At 43.2% G+C, this 24,600-nt stretch overlaps 1 protein-coding gene across 15 annotated transcripts in view; it reads left to right on the top strand.

The window, feature by feature from the left end:
* Positions 1–24,600, top strand: part of FoxP (forkhead box transcription factor P) — a 216,703-nt gene that overhangs the window by 7,760 nt on the left and 184,343 nt on the right. For 2 of the 15 annotated variants that reach the window (XM_033327045.2, XM_076622586.1), the window contains exon 1: positions 18,326–19,444. The exons of 11 other annotated variants lie outside the window; for them this stretch is intronic. The gene's annotated coding sequence lies outside the window, so the exon portion shown is untranslated. Of the gene's footprint in view, positions 1–899; positions 1,395–18,325; positions 19,449–24,600 lie in introns of those variants that run through there. 2 more of the 15 variants (XM_076622587.1, XM_076622585.1) reach the window with 2 other exon arrangements.

Here is a 24,600-nt window from a genome sequence, read left to right on the forward strand (position 1 = left end):
GTGGTCGATTGTAACGTAGAAACACTTTGAATATTTATTCGTAACATATAGGCTGTCAGGACAGTGAATGGTTACGCAACACATCCAGCCGAGTACCCAAATCTAATTTGAACGAGTCAAAGCTAACGAAGAGTTGTTTTCGCGTGGAAGTGTATTTATAACAGCAGACTCATTTTGAACCCGGTCGTGTTAACTCTTTCTTTCTCGAATCAGCTCTCCCTTTGATGATCCGACCAGCCGTTTTAGAACGTAACTATTCGCACTATACGCGAAACGATTCAGACGACGGATTCCCAGAATCTTCGAAGCTCGTGTGATCTTCCGCGACAGAGGAAAACAATCAACACGCTAGATACTTTACCCCTTTACGTTGCATTGACAAACAGTGTATTTATGAAGTGTAGAACCATGTCACCGAGCCAGACGGATGGCGATATTATCTCCAAGTATGCTGATAAGCGTACATTCAGTACAGGAATAAATAACTACTAGCGCTCTGGAAAAATTATTGCAACCTAAACTGCCTTATCTATCTCGATTTTGATTGGTCGCCGCGGATAATCAGAGTATACCACTGTTTACGAGTTTGTCGAAACGGGCAAAGAGCTTCCTCCATCCTGCCTCGATTTGTATTTTCTGACAAACCGTCTTATCGTTCTCTCACTTTCTAGACTAAACTCGATAGCTCCCTCGTTCGGATAACAGTGGTGTACTTTTACCAAGTGTAATCGTTTTCGTCCTTTGAAACTTTCTACTCGTGCGGATCGTTCCGAGCGTTTACTTAGAGAAGAGACAGGTTGTAAAATTCCTTTTTCGACGTGGTGGAGGTGGCAGTATCGCATCGTTGCATTCAATCGAAGAAACATAATTCTCCTCGCGATACCCACGCAGTTCACTTTAAATTCCTCTCAGCCAGTGTGGTCTTATCAGTTCGGCGACACCGTCTGTCTGCCGTTGAAAGAGATTGAAGAAGTCTTCGGAAGACAGTGGACGATACGCGTTCCAGTTTCCCTTCTTTTCGAGTTAAATTGTCGCAACGCTCGCCGTTTTTCTTTCAAAAAGTTTGCATCGCTCGTCGCGAGTGTTTCATCTCGTTCAACGATAGTTGAGTTAAATTTTAACATCGACGCTGCATGCGTGTGACAATAGAAACTTGCGTGGAGAAAAGTGATCGAATAGAGAGCGACTTGAGAGTACAGTTGCGCGAAGAAAACATTCGTTTGGTCGAAAGATTCAGAGACATTTTCGCAAAACTGGATCTTTCTGGGTTTCTTATGTTCCACGTTCTGGTATTCACAAGCTCGATCGTGCAAGAGTTACAAATGTGCTTCTTCATTGGATGGCGCGAGGGCGGCATAAAAATTCCTAATTTGTGAGCCAAAGGAGCTGAGAAGGTTAGTTCTTTTCAATTCTAATTCTCTAACCACCGTCTTATCACGAAATATCGACGAATATATTCACTATGTATACATATATACACTAACGTATATTGAATGATGATTCCTCGTTAGAATAATCAAGACGCAGAATCCATCGGCAGAAAAATAATTCCGCGTCGGCGAGATTCATGAAAAGAGACTCTCCTTACTCTACCTTCTGCATCAGTTTCTTATCTGAAACCACTATTGTTTGCACGATATTGTTGTACCGAAGATAAGTGTCCCATGCGCTCATTATACAACCGCGCGTTTATTTACCTACGTCGTCTCTACAGATTTCACAATCGTCGCGAAATATTTAGCAATCGTATGCAATTTCGCATTTGTGTCTCTCTCCAGCTACATTAAAATCAAAAACAATCTCTTGCAACCTTATGAATAAACAGGATTTTTATTCTTTATCACGTTCATTATGTATGACGTGGATTCCAGTAAGCACGTATTTTTATGTTTACGACCGATACTTACGTGAAAAATCACGAAATTATGGAAAAGAGATGTCGAAAACTGAGATACAAAGTTTTCAAATCTACAGCCAAGTATTGTATGAAATCTATTCGTTAGCGTGCAACAGAGTAGGAACTGAATAAAAACCGGATTTTTAATGAGCAGTGTGAACTATACGATATTACGGCAGAGATCTAAATCGTTCATTAATCTATATGTATGTATTCCGAACGATTATCGAAGCATTGGAGGGAAACAGCGATGAAAGCGACAAAGTCGAAGATGGAAGAGCGTCGAAGGACAGCTCGTTTCCATCCATCCCGTTTGTGTGAAGTGGAGGGACACGATCGCGTCAGGAGATGCACGCGATAGAAAGAGACTGTAGGAAGATGACATAATCCCACTCGCGCAATTTGCGAAACAGATTTACGCGTGGGACGGACTCCAGCGCGCGGGCATTTATGATAATGTGTAGCGCGGTTTACTGGTCGCGACTCTCGACGCTGGTTGTGCCGAGCCGCGTCTCGTCGCATGTATACGACGCGTGCACGTATAAATTCGCGTTGACTATTCGCTCGCGCGCGTTCGATACATTCTATCGCGGATATGTGTGTATGCTGTTGGTATAGTACGTGTGTATAGATGATAGGAGCGTCGGGACGACACGGACTGTGGTATGAGACATGTGTGGAGATACGTACGTGGTTGTTCGCTCGCGAATCCTATTTAACGTTGTCCCTGATGCCCTGGCTGACGCACACGGCTACGTAGTCATATGAGCACACGCACGTGCACGCTGCACGATGCACGATGCTCCGTGTATCCCCGCTGGCGGGGAAAGAGGGTGACCGGGATAATCGTGCAAGACGATTGGTAGCTTCCTGTCGGTCACGTGACCGGCCTGCATCGCGGAACGACAGTGCATGGGGCTGCAGAGGATGACATTCGTTGCACTCACCCAGTGCCGTTAAGTAGCTGGATAGGATGCAGCCGCGGATTAATGGTTACGGATACATCTTGGATGCAATGATTTGTTGGCTTTTATCGCGACGAATCGCCAGAAACGGCACGGGACGAGTGTTAGGCTTCTTCATCGTGGCTACCCGACGGGATTAATGATATCTGCTTGTTGGAAGTACCGTGTTATTTACGCTATAAATTCGTCCGGGCCACTCGAACCGCGTATTAAATTATTGCGGATACATTTTAAGAGAGTAATTTAGAACGACGACGTTCTCTTCCGTGCCAATTTTCAGACGAACGTACGACGATGGTTCGGTTACCATCCTCCGCGATCCATCGTCATCCGGCTGGTCGATTTATCGGTATTTTTACCGACTTTCCGTGAAACTGAATCGCGTTAATTTCGTTGTATTTTCGCTACCGCGATCGATTACGGATTCTGAAGCGGAGCTGCGACCGCGTTATAGACATCAATTTCCCGACCCCTGTCACGTATCGTTCACGAACGTTTCGTGTGATGCTCGTCAACGTCGATTGCTCCCAGCTTCGTACACGGAAACTCGATTCAACCAGGTGCATTCATATCTTGTCCTCTTAGCTGCTAGAACATTAACCAATCCACAGATTTCAGTCGTTCTAAAAGTTTCACGCATAAACATAATCGCGAAACATTTCGATTCGTTTCGAACGTCGAAATAAAATCTTGAATATGGATGAATTTATAGTATATACGATCTGCATATTCTTTTTTATTTAATTTCGAATTACGTTTATTGATAAAATGTTTATTGTTCTTCGGAAACGATAACGATTTCGTGTCTCGGCATCGTTCGATCTTCAGCTGCTTAAAATAATTCGACTAGCATCATCGAGATATCGTATCGTAACGGTATCACGCGGCAAAAAAAAAAGTAGAGATTAGCTGCGCCGTTGATGCCCCGCAATATCGTGCCATCTATTTTGTAATAGAAACAACGGAAGAGCCTAATTCCGCGAGGTTGCTCTCGTCCTCCTCGCCATTAGATGTGTAGATACATGTCGGCGCGCATGATGCCATTCCTATCTACCTATACTTACTTACCTAGCTACCTACCTACCTAATTATACCGAGTGGTCCACTCGAAGCGATAAGCGATTTACATACCGAACGACGCGATGGATTTACCGCTCGCCTGTGTACCACGTATACGCGACTCTCTGTTGAACCAAAAGACTTTGCTCCATTTTGCTCCTATTCTGGGAAGTCTGACAAAGAATTCGAGCTCGTTCCGATACTACTATACACCGCCGCTGTTTCTATTCGATTTTCTCGGAGCGTCGAGGTCGGTGCGTTGCCATAGAAAATAATTAACGAAGTGAATGGTATATTCTTGAACGACGGTATTGTGCATTTGACATATAATTTAAGAGTTCTATTTTTTCCCCTAATAGCGAATTGATGAAAAATATAATAACCGGGAGATCGATGGGTTATAAATAATAGAAATATAGGTTATAGCATTATTTATATTTGGCTTAATTGCAACCTTGAAATCGGTCTAACGTCATAAATATCGCGAATCTGTTATGAAATGGCAACGTGAATATGCAAAGACAATTTCTCGACCAGTATAAATCTTTAAGCGGTACACGACAACTTCGCTTAATAATTGATAAGTAAATAATTCATTCGAGGTGGTGAACACGACCGTGCCAAACGATGAGACAGATTTACTGTTCGTCCCTCTACCAGACGCATTTGCTCTTTGCTCCATTCCTAGCGACTTTGGTATATTTCGCCTCGCGGTCACGGAAGTTTCAAGTATAGTTAGCCAAGTGTACTAAGCATCGGTATGTATGTAGCTGGCTCTCATCGGTTCATTTATTTTACGCGATCGGGCCACTTAATATCGCGACCGAGTCACGGCAAAATACTAATTTTACCACCACTCCGCGATGGAAGAAGTGCAGGTATACGTGCGATATAAATTTTGGGAAAATCTAAATTTTTCATCGTCGCGATTCGGTTCGGGAATATTCCGTGGAAATAACTCATAAGCAACGGGATTTAATAGCGTACATACGAGCCGAGAAACTTGTTTAACGCACGACACGTTTCGTTTTCGAAGATTCGATGTGCAATTTCGTTTCGATACTCGTCGCTGGCTGGAGATCTCGCTGGCCGATTTAATCTCGCGAGATTAGAATATCGGCTAGTGAACCAATGACAACAAGATTCTATTTCAAACGATGGTTATTCTTAGATTCGCGTAAATTTAATTGCGACAGCGGTAGCGACGTATATCTCCAAACATGTATCGTGCTTGAAATATGACTTGGAAGTATAGTGCAACGGCAATTATTTAATTCGGTTAATTATTGCTCTTAGAGCAAGACGTTTCCAAAGATATATCGCTGAAATATCGTTGTCTATAATTGCGCAAACCCGAAACTCGGACGTTAGTAACGTTATTTAGAAAAGTGCGAAATAATATTGTTTAATTGGTTGCGTATTTCACGGAAAGCGAGGAAGAAACGGAAGTATACGTTGAAAAAAAGTCATGAAGCTTTATCATTCTTCCGTATGGGTTTCTGTTTCTTTTTCTCTTCCTCTATCTTTATAGAAGAAAAAGGGGAAAAAGGAAGAAAAGAAATGGTAGAGTTAGTAAAGTTAATATTTTTAAAGGAATAATGAATTCAGTAACCCCAGACTGGGAGCACCGCACGTCCCAGCTTTAAATCTTTTCTGTAAATAGATTATGGCGCAAGATAATGAAAAATTTGCCAGCACCGCGCGCCTAAGTTCAACGCTCGTTCCTTTGAACTTTCTTTTTCGGGTCCGCCTGCTTTCTTTTTCAAGATTTCACGCCCTGCAGATTTATGTCTCTCATAGTCACCTCTATTTTCCTGTCATTATTCATGCAATAATCGCCGTATCGTTAACCTATCGCGTAACTCATCGTATTCTATAAATTCTTCGAAGTATTCGAAACACTTAATATATGTACATACGTACATATATCTGATTACTAACAGTCGAACACACCTTGTACGGTACATTTTCCTTTTTCGCGTACTCGAAGAGAATCTCCTCGCAGAAATGAAACGTTGAACAACACGAAATGCAATATTATCGTGCGACTTGTTCTCTGTATACAAGTCGAGATAAGATAACGCATACTCACGGAGAATCACATGATTAGAGTAATCGAGGCATACTTGTCTTCAATCGCCGGTTAGTTAGCAAAGAGAAAATTGAAATATGAATCATCGAGTACATAATCGTGCTCTAAATAACTCAACCAACCGTCTTGCGTGTATACGGGAGGAACGAAACAACTCTGCGGCTCGTGCTCGTTTCTTTCTAGTTCTCTCTCCGCGTTCCACGTCTTTTCCTTTCATCCACTATCTGCTGCATGCTCGTTATATTACATTTTTCTTGCTCACGCTCCACGCCCATGATTCTGTTTCGTACGGTGAAACGGCGAGTAACTGCAAAACAGAGATACAATACTCGCGCGATCGTCCCTGCATCGTCGTTACGCGTGTCTCATTAAACCATGCCGTACGAGGAAACTAATTAGTTGAGATAAGCTAGGCTTTAATTCGCGGGGAAACACTGTAAATACCTCGATGCATCTGGACGCAGAACTATGAATAAATTTAGGCGTGTACGGTGTTAGGAGAGAGCGGTGCGTTACACAGGCAATACACGGCTGGTGGTTCGTTCTCGTTGATAAATTCATGTTTGCCCGTGTTTGAATGTACCATTGATGAGAGGTAGAAATGGTCAACGTTGGCCAAGAAGTTGCTGCTGGCTCGAGTCTCTCGCGGACATCAGTATTAATAGTTATGAATCTAGAATAGAACGGACCACAGAGCTGTTATGTAGATACGCGAGCTGTAAGAGCTTGGTCATCGGCGTGCACGTTTTATGGTCGGCCGATACGAGCCGATCGAAAGAGTTTATTCTCGCCACAGGTCGACGACAGAATAGTAGCCATCGACGAAAATCGCGCAACGAGACGCAAGAAAGAGGAAAACGAGTGGGATTGCTCGGCAATGGGGAGGCCGACGAAGAAAATCTTCCCGGAAGTTTGCGTATGAGTCGCCCTAAAGTTTACGCGGGACGTGTTGGGAATACCATTAGGGTTAATGATCTTAACGAGGCTGAATGCGAGGAACAGAGACGTTACGATGCATCGGGAGTAAACTGATTCCGTTGAGGCTTGCATTTATGCTCCCTTAGTGCAATTAGTAGGATGCAAAAGTTCATGTACCGAACCGAGGGATCGCGTTTCTGCATAGAAAGGACGCTTGTACGGTTTATCGCGCGATAAAGTTGAACGTGACACGTATCCTCCCAGGTTCATTCGATGAGTGTATAAACCGTGATAATCTGATCGAAGCAGCATTCGTGTAGAGGTTGTTGGGTGCGACTGTTCTTGCGAAATTAATCGATTTCCAGCTAGCTTAAGGGATGAACATTCCTTGGCCGATCGTGCCTGTTTTTTAGTGTTAGTCGATCCGTCTGTGTTCAACTGGCTATTTATAGATCAGTCTCCTTAGCGGCTACGAGTCGGCAAGAACATTGGGCAGCCTTCTTCCTCCGACCACCTTAGGCCGCTGCTTTGGTTCTCCAACTTCTCTCCGTCTTTTCTTCTTTGCGTCATTGAAATGCGTGCTCCGGTAATGGAAACGTTCTCCTATCTCTCTAAATGGCTGCTACCACGATAGCGTAGCGCAATTTAATCGAGAGAGCCCAGTCAGTTGCACGGTTAGGATAAAAAAGTGTCCAGAGCAACGATAATACCTATACGTTATCATTTTTCTTTTCTCTCGAGAATGGTGTCCGGCTGGAGAACCACTGACTTTTCGAGCGACGCGCGCAAATACGATTATCACAATGGCAGAGGCTTGTCTGGCTGACGGAGTCATTAGTACAGTCATTATATTACACGTAACGAATTACACAAGAAGGTATCTCGTATCTATACGATGCAGAGGTATCCGATTATTCGAATGTCGCGAGCGTGACGGTTCGATCTGAATCGAATGTACATGGTTCGAAAAGGGCGCGTACAGCGATAGGAAGAGAGAGAGAGAGAGAGAGAGAGAGAGAGAATAGAGAGTAGTATGTCGTTAGTATTGTTGTTCGTTGATCGAGCCGTTCACGGAGCATACAGGTTCGAACCTTTGACGCGGTATGTCACATCGTTATAAAAAAGTAATAATAAAGAGCACCAAGTATAACGACGGCTAGGATTTTGTACAGGATCGTCGAACCGCGAATATGTGAAGTGGTTCCGGGATACGGGTGACTTAGGGGTTTCGAGTCAGCCCAGGGTGCTAGGCAGCAAGGGGGGAGGGAGAGGTGAAGAGAGAGAGAGAAAGAGTGTGGAATGACGACATGGGTATTGGTGGAGTACGCGCGCGCTTACTAGGCGACCGATTGTAATTATTTTTCCCCGATGACTTTGCCCTCAATGATTGTGCCTCTGCACACGGTGAATTGATACTGAGAATCCCCTCATCAGTCGCTTCTCTATACGGTTAAAACGATGCGGCAAAGTTAAACGCTACCGGACCGTGTCAGGGAAAGAGTGTTCTTCGCGTGTCGTGCACAAGCAATGATTGGTCTGCCTGGACAGGAACAGGGCTAGAAATCATTGGCATCGGGTGCATTCATTCGAGCACCGGCGGTAGTCGGGGGAAAAAAGAATTTAGGCACGACAAGTAGATGGGTAGGAAGGAACGTATAGACACAGCTATGTATAGGTACGTACCAGAGAGCCAGTGTCGCCAGAGAGGATACTCGAGCGTGATTATTTTTTACTCCTTATGAAATACCATTTCCGCGCGACCGCCGCAAGATGGTAACGGAGCTTACATCCTCGCGCCACAAGCTCGTTACATACTTGCTTCTTTTCAGATAATAGCGGTGCAATTGGATTCCCATTTTCTTTGGTCGCTTCTTTGCGTGATCGCGCGAAAATATCCTCCGTCGCCTGGGCGAAAGATTATAACGATCGTATTATTCGTTCGTATCGATAATGCACGATGGAGTCACTTGCGCTTTCCATTATCTCGCCCGTTACGAGCGCTCGAGATATCTTGTCCATTGGGATATTGTCGAACGATAATTAAAGCGAAAGTTGAATACGATAACGCTAGGAGATTCGTAGTATAGGCTGTTTCAGCGACTAGTTTCATTCCTGTTTTCTGCAATTTTTCTGTAAATTATACGACGATTCTTATCAGATGCTTAAATTACGTGGAGATTCGCTAAAACGTCGACCAGTAGCCTATCACTTACGATGACGTTATGTAAGCAGAATCCTAAGAGGCAGAGAACGTTCTTGTCTAGCCATATTCAGCTTATCTCGGTTGTTCCGTTATTTACCTGATTACGGGCCAATTAACTCGCAATCGAGAAAGAGGTTGAAGGAAATCGATGATCGAACCTGCCTCCTGTATTCGCGTATAGAATTCTATAGCGACACGATACAGTGTAGTGATACCGAAGCGCGACTAGCATTCATTCGCCAACTATTTCGTTGGATAATCTGTTTGGAGCGCGGGACGAGAGTGAACGGTCTCGCGATCGGGATTTTAAACGGAGAGTTGTTTGACCCGTTCGAATCGGCACGAGGAATTTCTCCTTACCTTGTATTTTATCTTAACGCCGGTGAAAGTATAGAAACATTGTTATCCACGTATTTGGTATATAAACATCGAATTTCCTCGTTTTATCAATCGGAAAATAGCTTCGCCCGAAGAAAGTTGTTGGTGAAAGTTAAAATATTGGGAAACGATCTAAATCGAGTTTTTATTGACCTGTTTTATAGTTAAACATTTTTATATCGATCGTTTAAAGTATCACGATTCCGCTGATCTCGGATAGTCGATGAATTATTTAACGTCTGATCGTTTGCTTGATCGCTCCGTAATTGCAGTCTGTCAAGATTCTTTGTAGCTTGCCAACGTTCGTTGAAAAAGTAATGAGAGTAATCAATTCCTCGGTTTCCCGATTAGTATATAAAACACACACACGCACGAGTATGTCGTGACGGAAAATAAGACGGTTACGTGGTCTACGGGACACAGCGTGGCTGGCGTCACAGGTGTTAAATATTAAGTCGAGTCACAGAGAATGGACGTTTCAGAAGTCGTGCCAGACATTGCCACGCTTTCATTTAGTTTATGATATTTAAATGAAGCTACGTCTGTCTCTGTGCCATAATGCGATATAACAACCGGTAGCACCGTGACATTACACACGAATGAATTATTCGATCATACATCACAACCCTTTCGTGAATTATTCAGCCGTATCTCTCCAAGATGTATCGCGTATCGGGACAATTGCTTGTACACGAATTTAATCGTCTCAAAGAAAGCCTGGGGATTAATAACGAAAGTGTAGATTTCACGATACTTTGATAGCAACAGAGGAGAGAAAATAACTTCTTCTTTTTTATACATCCGACCATAAATGAGGCTCCTGCGTGGTACGCTCGAGGGTTGGAATATGATTAGTATGTCGTTATAGAAGCATCGGCTTGGATACTTAAATTAAGTTTATTGGGCAATTTTCACGGCGTTACGTCCTCCTTGGCGCGACCCTCGTAAAAGATAAAGTCAGCCCGTTGTATCGAGACCGCTCGAGGTGACTTTGCGATTCTAACATTTTCTCCCCAGACTGTTTCCTATTAAAAACTCTGAAAGTTAATGAACGCGATTACGATGTTCGAGAAGTGGCAGATGTATATACGTTCCGGAAAAAATTGCCAGGGTTTGCGCCACAGGAAGACAATAAACAATGGGAGTAAACGTTTCATTCTCGTTTTACAGAGTTTTACGAGAGCTCGAAGGTCCAAGTTCTTTCCCTTCTCGCCAACGTTCGTTGTGGTATCCCTCTGATATTTGCTAAACAATTAAAATCCTCCCTCTAGAGAATAGTTTTTTCTTCGTTTGCGTAAGATTAAGAAGTATCCAAGAATTCCGCCATGAGAACAATATCGTTCTGGCTGTTGATTCAATGGACCACGTCGTATGAAATGTATTCCCTTGGTTTTCACAAGATGAAATCGAGGCTGGTCCGGCTCGATTATTTCCAATGAGCGATCGCACTTTCGTAATTAGTCGGTGGAAGAGCGGTTTGCCACTTCTTAATCCCGCATCGATTGGCGAAAGTTACCCCTAACTACTGGTTGGTGGAATTTTTCTTCCTCTCGGCGCTCTGGTCTGCCCAGAAATCCGGAAAATCGTGAAAAATGCTTTAAATTCGTGGCGATTTGATTGATCGTGTTAATAAGAAAGTTTCCTTCCTTTCTTCGGCGTCCTTCATTCATTGGCGTCGTGGGGCGGGGGGTGGAGGGGATGAGAAAATGCGAAAAAAGCTCCTTATCGATTGGTCGATACACCATTGATTCAACGTGATTGATGACAGACTTGGTTTTCGTTTAGCTGTAAATGCGCACGATTTATTTAACATCTTCATTGTGTTATAAAAAATTCACAGGTATACGAAAGTAGTTAGAGATGCACAAATATGTAATTATGTAGAGTATTCGTTACAATATTTTGTAGATGAAACGAGTCTCTATTTGGCTTCCATTTCTTTAGTTATATTTACAAAAGAGTGAAGCTGTATAAAGATTTGCAGCCTAGTTATTTGTACGGTACAGATTCGAATGTGGGGAATGTGATTTGCAGCCTAGTTATTTGTACGGTACAGATTTGAATGTGGGGAATGTGAAATAAAAATGATAAAATTAAGAAAAAATGTTTCATTAATGATTCATATTAAATACATATATGCAGAGTATTACAATATAGAGACGAATGCGTATTGTATAAAAATGATTTGTTTGCGCGTAGAATTATAAGAAATGAAAATCCGAAACGAAAATGTTTTCCCCGGAAACAGGAGTAAAATTGCGGTTCGGTTGTAAAGCGGCGCGTTATAAAGCAGTCGGAAATTACCAATTAATAATATATTAAACAAGCAATTTGTGTTTTAGTTGAGTAAAAGAAGTCTCGGAAGTTCGGTCCCGTGCATTAATTATTGCCGCGATAAGTCGCTGGTTTCTCTCCCTTCTTTCTTAGTTTGTCCTTCCCTTTCTTCCAGATTTACGATAAAAAGCATCGAGTAATCCTTCTCGAGGAAATTTCTTACGCCTGATCGAGCCTCGATAAATATCGAATGGAACGACGGAAGAACGAGATATTTATAGCTATTTTTTCCATCGGCCCAGCTTCCCTGATGGTTTTGAGAAAAGACCAAAAGAGGACAATAAGAATTATTAATTCCTTTTGTGCGCGATTGAATTCAGAGGAAACCGTTCGAATCATCTTACAATCTGCTGTCTGCTTAATAGTTGCACCTAATTGGCAGCGTTGCCCTGCCTGCTAAATTGCAGACAATGCATACTTTGTAATGTTATGCTACTATTATACCGATATTCTCTTCCGCCTCGTTCATTTTCTTGTATTGCTCTTTAAGGCTGCGGGGATCTGTTATTATCAAGAAATTCGTTTCCAGCTCTTCCTTTATTCTTCGTTACAATATTTCGTTGTTTTCTACAACCGGAGAGAACCATTGTTGGAAAGCTCGATAAAGAATACCGAGAAGAGGGTGTCGAGAATTTTGAGATTTCGGTTTCCCCTAAGTGACGGTCAAGCAACACTCGATTCTCGACGCAGCTTTTAGTAACTGTATCAATTCTCGGTCGTTTCACTAAATCGCGCCCCTCGATCGCCTTCGACCGAAGTCGTTGGAAAATTTAGGGTTGGTAGCACGAGTAGGTGGGGACGGTTAAGAGTGGACCCTTTTACCGGGGGCAAACACAAAATGCATTATTTATTGCCCGTAGCGACTGGCAATTCATCGAATTCCCGCTAAAAGTGAAAGAGTTGAGGTCGAGGGTTGTCGGTGGCGCAACGCAAGGTGCGTTCGCCGGGAACGAACGTCAGGGGTGGAGTTAAGTGGCACCTTTCCCCCTCTCCTTTTGCGCATTCTCACATATGTACACGCGTTTTTTCGCTCCCTGACAGAACGACCCTCGATCACTTTCTCGTCAATTTTTCGCCCAGTTAATGGCTCATAGCACGTACGTATTCATACTCGGAGTCAAACATCTAGATCTTAGACTATCACGATCAGCCTTTCGTTTTATTCGTTGAATATCCTCGAGAACCTGGCAGTTTAATTCAAACTTTCTCTTTGTATCCGGGGAACAAATGGTTCGTAAGTTTTCGAGGCACTAATTGCGGGAGGTAAGGAAGCAGGACGAGGCTCGATGGAGCTGTAAAGTGTGCCGTAAGGGAACGCTCGAAGGGAATCGGAATAAACATTCGATCCTGCCTAGATCTTTCCTTTCTGGTATCTTCGATGTCTCTCCTTCTGCTTGTCCCTCTGCCTCCCCCGTTCCCCCGTTCCCCCGTGATTTATGTTAATGTTTTTGTCTGGAACTCTAAATACAAGGAAAGGCGATTCGATTCCTGCCGCGTCAAGTTCGCAGCCCCTTCCGTTTTCTTATGCTGATGCCGATTAACTTAACTGCTTTAAGACGGCAATAAAGGTCGTCGACGCGATTTAACCGGTTTCCTTTTACCATAGAATCGATGCCGTAACGCCCTCGAACGTGAAACCAAAGCTTCAGCCTGCATATTGACGATAATGGGAAAAGTTGTTGGGCTCTTCGATATCTGACTTCTGGTGGGAGTGTCGATCAATCAGTCTACCCGCGATCCCACCGTGATCTTATTTTACACTCTCTTTTTATTTGTCAATTTCAAATATAATTTTTTCAAATTCTTATTCAAATAATTCTAAACTCGAGGGAAGAAACACGTAGAAAAATATGAGAAAACGATCGAACGAGGTTCTTAATAATGGCAACGCCTTCTTCAAGCTTCCCAGTGTTCTATACTTTTCGAGCACCCCATATTTTCACCCTTATTCTCTTCAACCGCTGCCAATTCTCGACGAAACAAATTGGAAATAATCGATCCTGGCCAAGGCATTAATAATGCTCGATCGACCGTACGATCCTTTAAGTTGGCAAAGTCTGTTTATTGTTTTCCAGGATTGCGATAGGCCCGTTACCAACGAGAAACCACTTGGTATTGGGCAAGTTCGCATTAAACTGACCGAGACCCAATCCCCTGCACCCTGCAGGTACACAGTTTCTGTGGCGCCGGGCTGGTTTCGGAATCTGAGAGAGTTTTCGAGGTCCGGATTACCTTATCTACGGACTCTCACTCGCTCGCTCGCGCCAATTCCTAAACGAAATCCCGCCAGTCCATATACCGGGCCGTTTACGCGACGATTTACCCCTTAAACCATCCTCCGGTGGTTGTGCCTAAGTCCGGTGGGTAGTAATGCGATATACGAACTATCTTATCCGCGTGTCTACCCCTCGTTGTCACGGTCTACGTCATAGTCTCTTCATCAAAATAAAATGACCCGTCACGTATTATAATCCAGTGTGTTTTACAAGAACTCAGCGGTTGATCCTAATGATCAAGCGAGAATAATGTTTATTCGGGTAAATAGCGTGGGACTGTTTTTGACAGAAATAATCGCCCGACACGTGACTACCGTACCATCAAAATTGAATTCGATGTTCGATAAAAAGGTGGTATAAACGAGGTTTTTATAAAAACGAGTATCTGTGAGTATTTCCAAGCGATTCCCTTATGAATTTCTAAACTTTTATGTATACTCGTAGTAGCGTTTTGAAGTGTACAAGATTTCTTTATCAGAGTTCAAACATACCCACGATTTTCTCAAGTCAAAGGTATTGACACTTGTACTATCTTTGTACTGAATCTTTCAAATATTATTTATATTTAATTATTTTATTTTGTCATTATATCATTATATGTTTATAATTATTTTATCACACGAAAAAATCAAACGTAGGAATTGATAAGGCAACTGCAACCGTTTCCCAGTTAATAAATGCTCGTTTATACGCTGCCGTATCTCAATCGAGCGTTTCCTCGCGCACGTGTAGCCCACCCGGTTGTGAAGCACCGATTTATGATTCGTGAAAATAAGAAACACATATTTCGGCGAAAAACATTGCCGGGCTGCGATTGATTTAAGCCTGATCGTAAAATTCTCGTCAACGTGGGCGATCGAGCAAACACAACAGAGCAACATTGCCTTTTGTTTAAAAAGTTCCCTCTTGTCTCTTCTAGTCTTTATTTTCTACTTTTCAAAAGGATAAAGAAGGACGATCGCGATGTATTTTTTTCTTTTCCTTTTTTTGGTCCAGTTCGAAGTGACGGAAAAAGGGATTCTCCTGCACCTGATGCAATTAACTCGCTATTAACGAAGCAGACGTTGAACAGAGGCCCGCCGTTACGAAAGTATAGCTTGCTGTACGTGATTAAAACGGGAATTCGTTATGGGCACACCGAGCACGTCGATAAGATTAATTGATAAATGGCTAAATCGATCGGCTCCGTTGTAGTTTCACTTCGGCTTGGGCTTATCGGGGGAAAGATAAATATCTCGCGGTGCCGTGGTAATGATAATCGAGTTAATTCGAATATGCGTTAGACCCCGAGATGATCTGTGGCAAATTATCATTACAACGATCATATCTCTTGGTTTAGACTATTCGTGCGATTTTTATATCGTATTTAATAATCTCTTGAAAATTATCCGACGTTACTAATTCGAGTAACGATTAAGAAAAGAACTTGGTCAGTCTAAATCTTTTAATCACCGTCGATTTAAAGTCTTTGTCTCATTCAAAAAGAATCTTTTCGGCAAATACCAGGGTAATTATCTTCGAATATCTTGAAATATTATCTATTTATATCGTTTGAAAGCTGTAAAGACATTAAATGATTAAGTGCGAAGCTAGTTCAACTTTATCAGAAAGTACGATACATTGTATATAGGAATTTTTATTGTACGAAATCTCTGTATGAACTTGTAAGGCATTTATCATCGTAGATTCGTAATCGTAGTCGATGATTCTCAGAGACGTGTCGCAATCGTTCCACGAAGTGCAACACAAATAAATAAACTGAATGTATGTATAAGACCATTTCTTACCGCTTGTGATGCATCATGTTAATCGAGACAGGAGAGAAAAAAGAGGACAGAAAACAAAAAAGATGATTGAAGTAGAACAGAGAGAAGGGAAACTCGAGTCTGCGTAGTATCATTGCGGGACATGTGTTTGAATAGCCGTGTTGCTCCGATGTTTTCGCTCGAAGAATTGCACTCCACGAGGATTAATCAATCGAATCCACTGATTCCATGAAAATACAAACTTTCGTTTCTATATTTAAGACATTCTTTCAAAACGGTCTATCGGTCGTAACTCGCGATAAGTCTTGTTGCAAACGAATGCAACGTGTCGACGAGTTACATTCGGATGGAAATTCATATTGGTAAGCGCGTAATAGTCGGTCATAAACATAAACGAATGGCTGTTATCGGCTGATCGTAAAACGGGTCTAAGAAATTGAGCACTCGACATGAAAACGTCGAAACTCATTGACGAGATTGATACTGCGAGTCTGCGTTGACCTGTCAGGTTTTCTGACACGAGGGAATAGAAACAGCGAAGCGACAGTAGACAGTCACGAAGTATACTGTCACACGCTTGGTAACCGTAGAAAACGTTATCCACGCACGAAAGATCGAAGTCGATGGTACGTACGGCTACACGTGGGCGGTGGTTAAGGTTCGATTTCCAACGTCATCTTTTCGTCGGATTCTTTTCGATTGGTTCTGCTTCTGTCGCGTTGAAAGCGACGATCGCGATGACTCAACGATAATAAACCGTTAAACACGTTGTCATCTGTTTGTCTATAATTCTCTATCGCAGTCCTTGTACACGTCGAATAAACAATATATTCCGTCTCATTTATGATATATAACCATGTTGCAAGAACTTTACGATGATCTAATCGCGAAACAACTTAACGACGTTTCAAAGTCCCGGTAATATTTCAAGAATCGAGAAAAAGATCGGAGAATGTTCAGAGAGATTAAAGCCAGGAGAACGAACCGAAAGAAAATCTAATTAAACGCGTGCTTCGGTGAAATCGCCTGAACGCCGATTTAATAAGCACGTGCCGTGTAATTTCAATTAGCCCGTGATATCCGTGAAAACGAAGTCGCGACGATCGTCCCCGGCGTGTTCTTGCCTCGGCGGCTATTAATATCACGAGCCTCCTTGTATTAGGTATAGAAACGATAAATAACGGATAAAACCGCATCATTAAGACGATAATGGTGCGCGCTGCTTCTTCGATACGTGAGTCGTCTGCGTGTAATTTTTGTACTCGCTAATCGCATACATGTATTCACGCGACTGTCTGATAACAACAGACACAAACTACTTCTATTATCTACAGGATGTTTCTTTGACTGGGTACTGCTACCTACTTTAAAGGGTGTATTCGATAATAATTTCCGTTTCATGTGCTCCATTGAACCGCTTGCGATCATCTAAGAGAACTATCTACAGATCTACAGCTACGAAATTTATAGTTGATCAAGAGTCTCCTACAGGCTTGAATTTTGATGGTCAGTATCTGTTTGGAACACTCGGCGTGATGTTAAGAAGATACAAAAGTGATTGGAATTTATGTTTAACGTCAAATCGATCGGTCTATGGACATAAGTAGTTAGAGCAATTTGTAGAATCTTACGTATTAAAATAGCATGTCTGACGTACTTTGTCAAAAGGGAGCCTCGAAGAACACCGTGACATTTTTGGTAAATTCGTCGTTCCTTCGTCATTACGACATTCCATTTAAACCTGATGAAAATATCGTTAAGAGTGGCGAGTTTTATTTTCCTATTAAAAATATCTGTTTATCATATAAATTCCATTGTACTATAGTTCCTACGTTTCATTCGATATTCCATGGAACAATGGAACAAGTTTAAACTATCCGAGCTAACACGCAACATTCTTTTCTTAACAAGGCGAAGCAATAGTTTAATTTCGCAATGAAACTGCCTTGACTCAAACTCTAGCTCTCGACCCATTCCATTTTTCAACAATCCAAAATACAACCACTCTTCTCGAGTTTCAAGATCTCGCAACCTGTAGCTCGGCTTGTCGAGAGGAAGCGTGGCGACATCGAAAATGACAGGGAAGCTCGTGAGAGGTTCGGTAGCCCGTCGACGCGTCACGAACGATCACGAAGCCGAATCGAAAGAGCGACTCGTAGCGGTCGTTCGTACTCGGTTATAGCCGGTCAGTGTAAACTCGGCTTTATTCGGCGTAGCCGTGCTCGACTCGCTCTCTCGTCGGCCCTCGATTCTGCCTAGCACAGAAAAGGATAAACGACGCGATAGGTGACGCACGGGTTAGAGCGGAACGGCGGGAGAACAGTGGCGGGAAGACGGCGGCAGCGGCGGCGGGTGGTGGGTGGTGGTTCGGCGGCGGCTGCTAGGTGGTGGCGGGAACAGAGGGGGGATACAAAACGCGTAAACAGAGAGTCAACATGTAAACAGGCCACTCGCGAGACAAACAACGTGGGGGCCGCGGGCTGTTCACCGAACGAGGCAGCCAGGCTCTCGCCTGTTCGTACGTTCGTTCGCTCGTGCGTTCTCTTTGGTTGGCATTCGTGTGTGCTTCGTTTCCGTCCGTCGGTCCGTCTGTTCTACTCCGATCCCGCGTGTTAGCTCTCCGGCGTGTGTCGGATTTATCGAATCTCGTGGCTGCGTCCGTCGACGTGGGTACCGGCGTGTTCCAGCCAAGTCGAGTAAAGCATCGATCGCGGTTGCATCGCATTTCAGTTGTACGGATAACGCGCGGCCGATAACGGCTGAAAACGCGACGATCGATCGAGAAACTAATTTGTTTTCATTCTCCGGCCGTGTGATTCAAGGTTGGAATGATGTTTTTGGAGAACCGTTTGCCCTGCTGGTCTGTCGTTCAGTGCACGTGATTTTCCCTCCACCTGGATTTGACGTGCGACGTGTGATCGCGATGCGATCGTGATACTGATTTTCAAGAATGTGACTCGTGCCACTGATAAAAACCAAGCTTTTTGTTGCTAATACTGTTAAATATCATTAAATGTGTGACGGTATAAAGTGAAACGTTTGTTGCGCCAGATACTAATAATATTCATTAAGGATCGATTAATTGTGGAAACGAAATTTTGCGGAGACTATAAAGGTTTGGTACGCTTTGTTTACTCGTGTCGCGCTCATCCTTGTTCGTAGTTCAGTGGACTGTTAGTGTCGTGTTGATAGTTTTTGTTCTTCGTCCCGAGGATCAAACGAGGTTTCGCTCCCGCGTTTGCCTCGATAAGCGGAATGTTGGGTAGTTTCCTCACGATGATGCAAGGTTCTGCCGCGTACCGTGTTACCGGAAAATCGATTAATGTTCGTTCGTGCACGTGAAAATCGAGGCATCGTCGAAACTCGATATAGCAGGGTAGGAAGAGAGAGAGAGAGAGAGAGAGACAACATTCCTCCGTGGATCGTCAACAGGTGTACACCTTAATGATACACCGATGAGACGATGGAGATTGCTGTTAACATCCGTGTACACTGAAGAGGAGGTGCTCTGGGGTCTCGCGTGAATCATTAGTTTCTTGCAGCGGTTCGCTACCACGTGAGTAAGCAATCGTTATCGTGCGTTTTATTGAGATTTATGCGACGCGTTGCCGTGTGTAAATGTCTAATTGTTGCACGAGAACGACCATACGCGCCACTCGCTAGCTTTAGGAAAATAACTGTTTACCGTTGACTAGGTTTAAAGAAATGCTATGCGGAAATAGCACGACTATCGTAATGGTTTTTTAATGGATGTGAACATCAACCGCATATAGGTTACATACACACGTATTTCGCCCGTAAGATTGCCTTGGTTCTCCTTATTTAATGTCGATTCGACGTTATTCAACGAGTCCTTGTTTCTATTCGTTCGCGTTTCGTCTCGTCGACACGTTAAACCTGGAGTGCCGCTACACGTGGAACGCGTGCGCGACCACGTGTACACGCTGCACACGATATCGAATGATAATATCGATCGATCTCCGAGACGTTGACAGCCTAATTCCAAGTTGTTGCGATATGAACAAGTTAATTCCGTTTTCACGAGTTTTTAGACGTTCGTCCGTGTCCTAAACAATTCGATTTAATAGCGTTTCTCTAATTGTTGGGTTTCTATGTTGCCACGGAATAATTAGAGGATCGCGTCTCCGACCGAATCGAAGCAAAGTTCAAGGATGAATCGTGACGTTACGATATTGTGTACAATACCTAAGTTTATCGTGTGTTTCACTTGTTTAGCATACCTTGAATAACTTGCACAGCGATGAAGTCACTCGCGTGACCGACCTGCCAATTATTTCGCGCAAAAAGTTACTCGTTACGAGTTAAAATATCGATTTTGTCTCGCCCATTTAATTCATCATCGCCGGCCGTTTTTGTCCGAGGACGTTCCATGAAAATATACTTAATTGGTTCGTTCGTCGGTTCGGTCTCGTTGATCGAATCCGAGCGATTTAATGGCTCCTGTCAAAGAATAATTCGACGAAATTCAAGTCGTCGATGTCATTGAAGGTTGATCTTCTAATAACTATGTATACTTCCTTTCACTACGCGAATACGTCACGGTGAAGTCATATTTCGCTTCAAACCGAAGTTCATTATAATAGTATCGGAAAAGAAAGCGGAATCATCGTTGTATGATTCGAAACGGTCGCTATCGCGTCTAGGTGATCTTGTAATTACACCAAACAATATGTGTCTTCATTACAAATGTTATTTCTAGCAAAAGAATGCCCATGAAACGGCAGAGATAATCGCCTCTGCTAACCGGAAGTTAAATTTCTCGAAGCGAGTTTCCATTAAGCGTGTCGGGTTGTAATGGTTTTACAGCCACAGATAAGAAGTAAATCTTGGTTCGGTAAGTTCTACCATGGTTTCTTGACACGTATGTTCGTGGAATAACGTTGCCGAGTTTCGAGAAGGTGGAAAACATCGAGGTAACGATCGCTACTAAATCGTCGTTTATTTATCGATACTTTGAATCGGCAATCTTTTTTCCTCGGCACTCGATAAAGCTTTCCTTTACGATTCTGTTCATTCATGTTCTCCTCTCGTATTCGAGGCAGGTTACACTTTTCCACTCGGATATGGACGTGGCGTCTACCGCCAGTCAGTCGAGTCTTTAGACCTCCGTGTGGAATAAGAAACATTAAAAAGTGTTTGAGGGCAAAAGCGAGTAAACAGTTGGTTATTTATAGCCGCGCTGTGCGCTGACTTGCAAGGTGGACCGAATAACGGGGAAAACCGTGAGGTTTCATCGTACGTACGGCACGGTCGTTATTTTCTCGGATGAAAAAAGAAGCCTTTCTATGTTTCTTCCTTTCGCGATTAACGATGCGCATCACACCGAGGAATAAAAAAAGTTATTTAATATTGAAATGATTAATACCATTCACAGATAATTTCTTTTTCTGCTGTTTGTACCGCGTGTATCGTTACACGTTTCTTAGAAGATTAATTCCTCTTTTTTTTTTCGCTGTCTGGAAATTTATAGAACTCAGACTCAGGCCGACAAGAAACGCGGGTTTCTATCGCATTTGCGGTTATAATGTATAAATAGCGGCCCCAAGAAAGGACGAACGCTCGTACATAGAAAGAGACACGCTCGGGTTTGGCTGTCGCGTTGATTGCTTTATAATAGCTAAACAGCGACGAAAACGAGAAAAAAAGCAATTTTCTAAGAGGAAAAATATATTACTGGTATTGCTACATCCGCTTAATGAGTTTACGTCCACCGATTAGCGACCTCGTGTGTACCTCGTTCGTTAGTCAGTGTTTACGAAACCAACGATACGCCATACTAGTGTTATTTCCGCTCCGACACGATTTTTCGGTGGCAAGGTGTCATCGACTGGGGGAACCGGAAAATGACGAAAGAAACGAGAATAAAAAAGAGAGGCGAAATAAAAAGAGGGAAACAAAAAAAAGTAATACACACGCTGATCGAACACAAGCATCGAACAGCACAAAAGCAATTTGCGGTCGTAACGCGGCGTAAACAGCGTCGAGCAAACAACTGATACAAGCGAAATAAAGAGTGGTTCGTTTAAAGATTTCATTGAACTGCCATGATAATGGACACCGCGCGTACACAAGCCTAACGACTCGCACCGCACGGTTCGTATTATCAAAAGAAACTATTGTCAAGCTATTGTTAACAATGCGTTGTTATTAAAGCCCCTGTGTTCCCGTGACAAGCATAGACATTGTGCGTCACGATACCGACCAACCTAGAAAATCGTAGAACCGAACTTTTGTTCTACGTGGGACAAGGTCTTCTTCGCACCTCGCATTAATCCCTCTGACCTTCGATCATCGGATCGTTCACAATGTTAGTAAGTACAACGCCTCGAGTCGATGGTATCTTTCGTGAGAATTTCGATTCGTCTTAGAAAACGCGAACGTAACACGGCGAGACCAGGCATTTCCGATCGTTTAGAAAATTGTCTTCGCGTATCTTCTTACCATAATTTCAATCGAACTGTTTTGATCAGTGCAGTCGTTAATATTTACTGGCCGGTTTTTATCGAACGAAAAAACGGCGGTCGTTAAAATTTCTTGCTTATCCCCACCGAAGTGGATGCGAACAGTTCTATGACTTGGAACAGACACATTGCATTCGTATGGTCATTATCGGTTTCCTATAAATAAAATCATGCTTCTCGATAAAGCTGCCTAGCGCGCGAGCCAGAGTCGTTTAAAACGCGAGATTTACAGAGTTCTGTTATATAAATAACCACAATCACGGCCTGTGACGTCGATCCGCGTGTAGTTCGCACACATTTGATCGTTTCCTTTCTCTTTTGTTTTCAATGAAGACTAATCGTTTGTTCCCGTGTCGCTCTAACACTTTGGAATAAACGTGCCGCTCTCGAAATCGCTACGTTTGGTGGGGAGTTAATGAATTTCGACTTCCTTCACTCATTAATGACAGGTTCCACGTTTTCATTTTTTCCGCGATTCCACGATCTACAAATTCGTTTCAGACGTCACCGGTACGGTGCGTCTTCTTCCTCTTCATTTGCATACATATACATTGTTTCCGAGTAGTCATTCGAAGACGGATCGTTTCACGATCATTTTTCATCCTGACGTGGAACAACGGTTGTTTACGATAGTTTTCCCGTGGTTCTTACGCGGCCTAAGAAATGCACGAGCCTCCTGTGGTCCGTTACTTTCTCAATGTTCGCCCATTGTCGAGATTAGAGTAGCAGCATTACTCATTCTCCGACCTAATTGCACGCGCCACACCACGCCGCGCTGCGAAGAAAGTCGGCTCGCGCGCGTTTTACAAACGCGATGCCTGTTTATTCTTCGTTGGTGCATTACCGCTTGAACGAAACATTTTCGTATCGCGGCATTTGCGAGTCACCAGATGCGCGCGACCACTGTATACATACACCGTAGTCCAGCATTTTTAAACTGGTACACTCGGAATTGAAAAAAAGCGGCATGAATGGCGCCTTGGAGGTTTCGTTTACACCGGCTCGGCTGAATATCAAAGCACAAAAGCAGGCTTTAAGCGTCGTCGTCGTCGTCGACGTCGTCAACGACGACGACCACGGGTTTCGAATATACACGTGCCTCTCTGTGTGTACGTGTTGTTTAGAACACGCCGCGACCATCGGGGAATTAACGCGAGGCTGAAATTTTTCTTTCGAGCCGCTGTTCTCTCTGCCTCTTTTCCGTAGCCAACTTTTGTACGCCTGACAAAAAAGAAAGCGAAAGTGACGTGAGACGATTCGACATTGTAACTTGTAAATGTTCTGGTTGCCCGTGCGTACGTGTGTTCACGATTTAAACGTTGGTGTTGGTGCATTTAAATGCAGCAGTAGGGCGGCCACGCGACGCGTACAGATATATACGCGTACACGGATTTCATTCCTCCCATCCGGTTAAAGCAGAACAAAATAAAAGGTGAAACAAAGCGGAGAGTACGTTTTCCGAGGGAGTTTCATAATACCTTCTTGAATAGAGCCACCGGGATAGCCTTACACGCGCGCTTTATAATGTCGTTTGTGAGTGCGCGCACAAACAATGAGTTTACCTTGCCGCTTTAAAAGAAGAACGCGGTGACACGTGCCCGGAGACCCCGAAAAATTTAAGTCACCCGTTCGCGTGTTACGTTCGCGCCTTATCCTCTTGAAACGAGAATAAGCTTAAATAAGTGTTAAAGGCACGATTCAACCCCCGGTGCTTTATTTTTTAATCGATACGCCACACTTCTTCACGCTCGTTTGAAATTGCGATTACAGCATGATAAATTGCTTTACCTTTTACATCCTTCTCCTTTTCTTCTTTTCTTCTTTTCTTGCTTTTTGGTAGCGCAAGAAATTAACAGAGAGTCACGATAGGCGGCCGATCGCGATCACTTGATTATTTCACATGTTTATTGATTGATCAGAGGTATTCCCAAGGGGAATACCAACACCGGTACTCACGTCATCGTACTTTAGATATCGAGCGTTGATCTATTACATCGGCTAGATTAGTTTTCGCGGTGTGGATTGCGAAATAAAAAGTTTCAAACCCGTCGGGATCCATTGTAAATTAGATCATTTGTATTCCTTGTTACAACACCGTCGCTCGATTTTCTGTAACGGTGTTATTCATCGAGCTCGCTTTCCCCCCACTTCGCGTCTCCTTCGTGAAAATTGTAAAAAATTCTCTGTAACGTTTCCGCGTTGCCTGACGATAGAGAGATCCTTCGAAAGC

Source organism: Bombus vancouverensis, chromosome 11 (assembly GCF_051014615.1).
Source record: "Bombus vancouverensis nearcticus chromosome 11, iyBomVanc1_principal, whole genome shotgun sequence".
Lineage (NCBI taxonomy): Eukaryota > Metazoa > Arthropoda > Insecta > Hymenoptera > Apidae > Bombus > Bombus vancouverensis.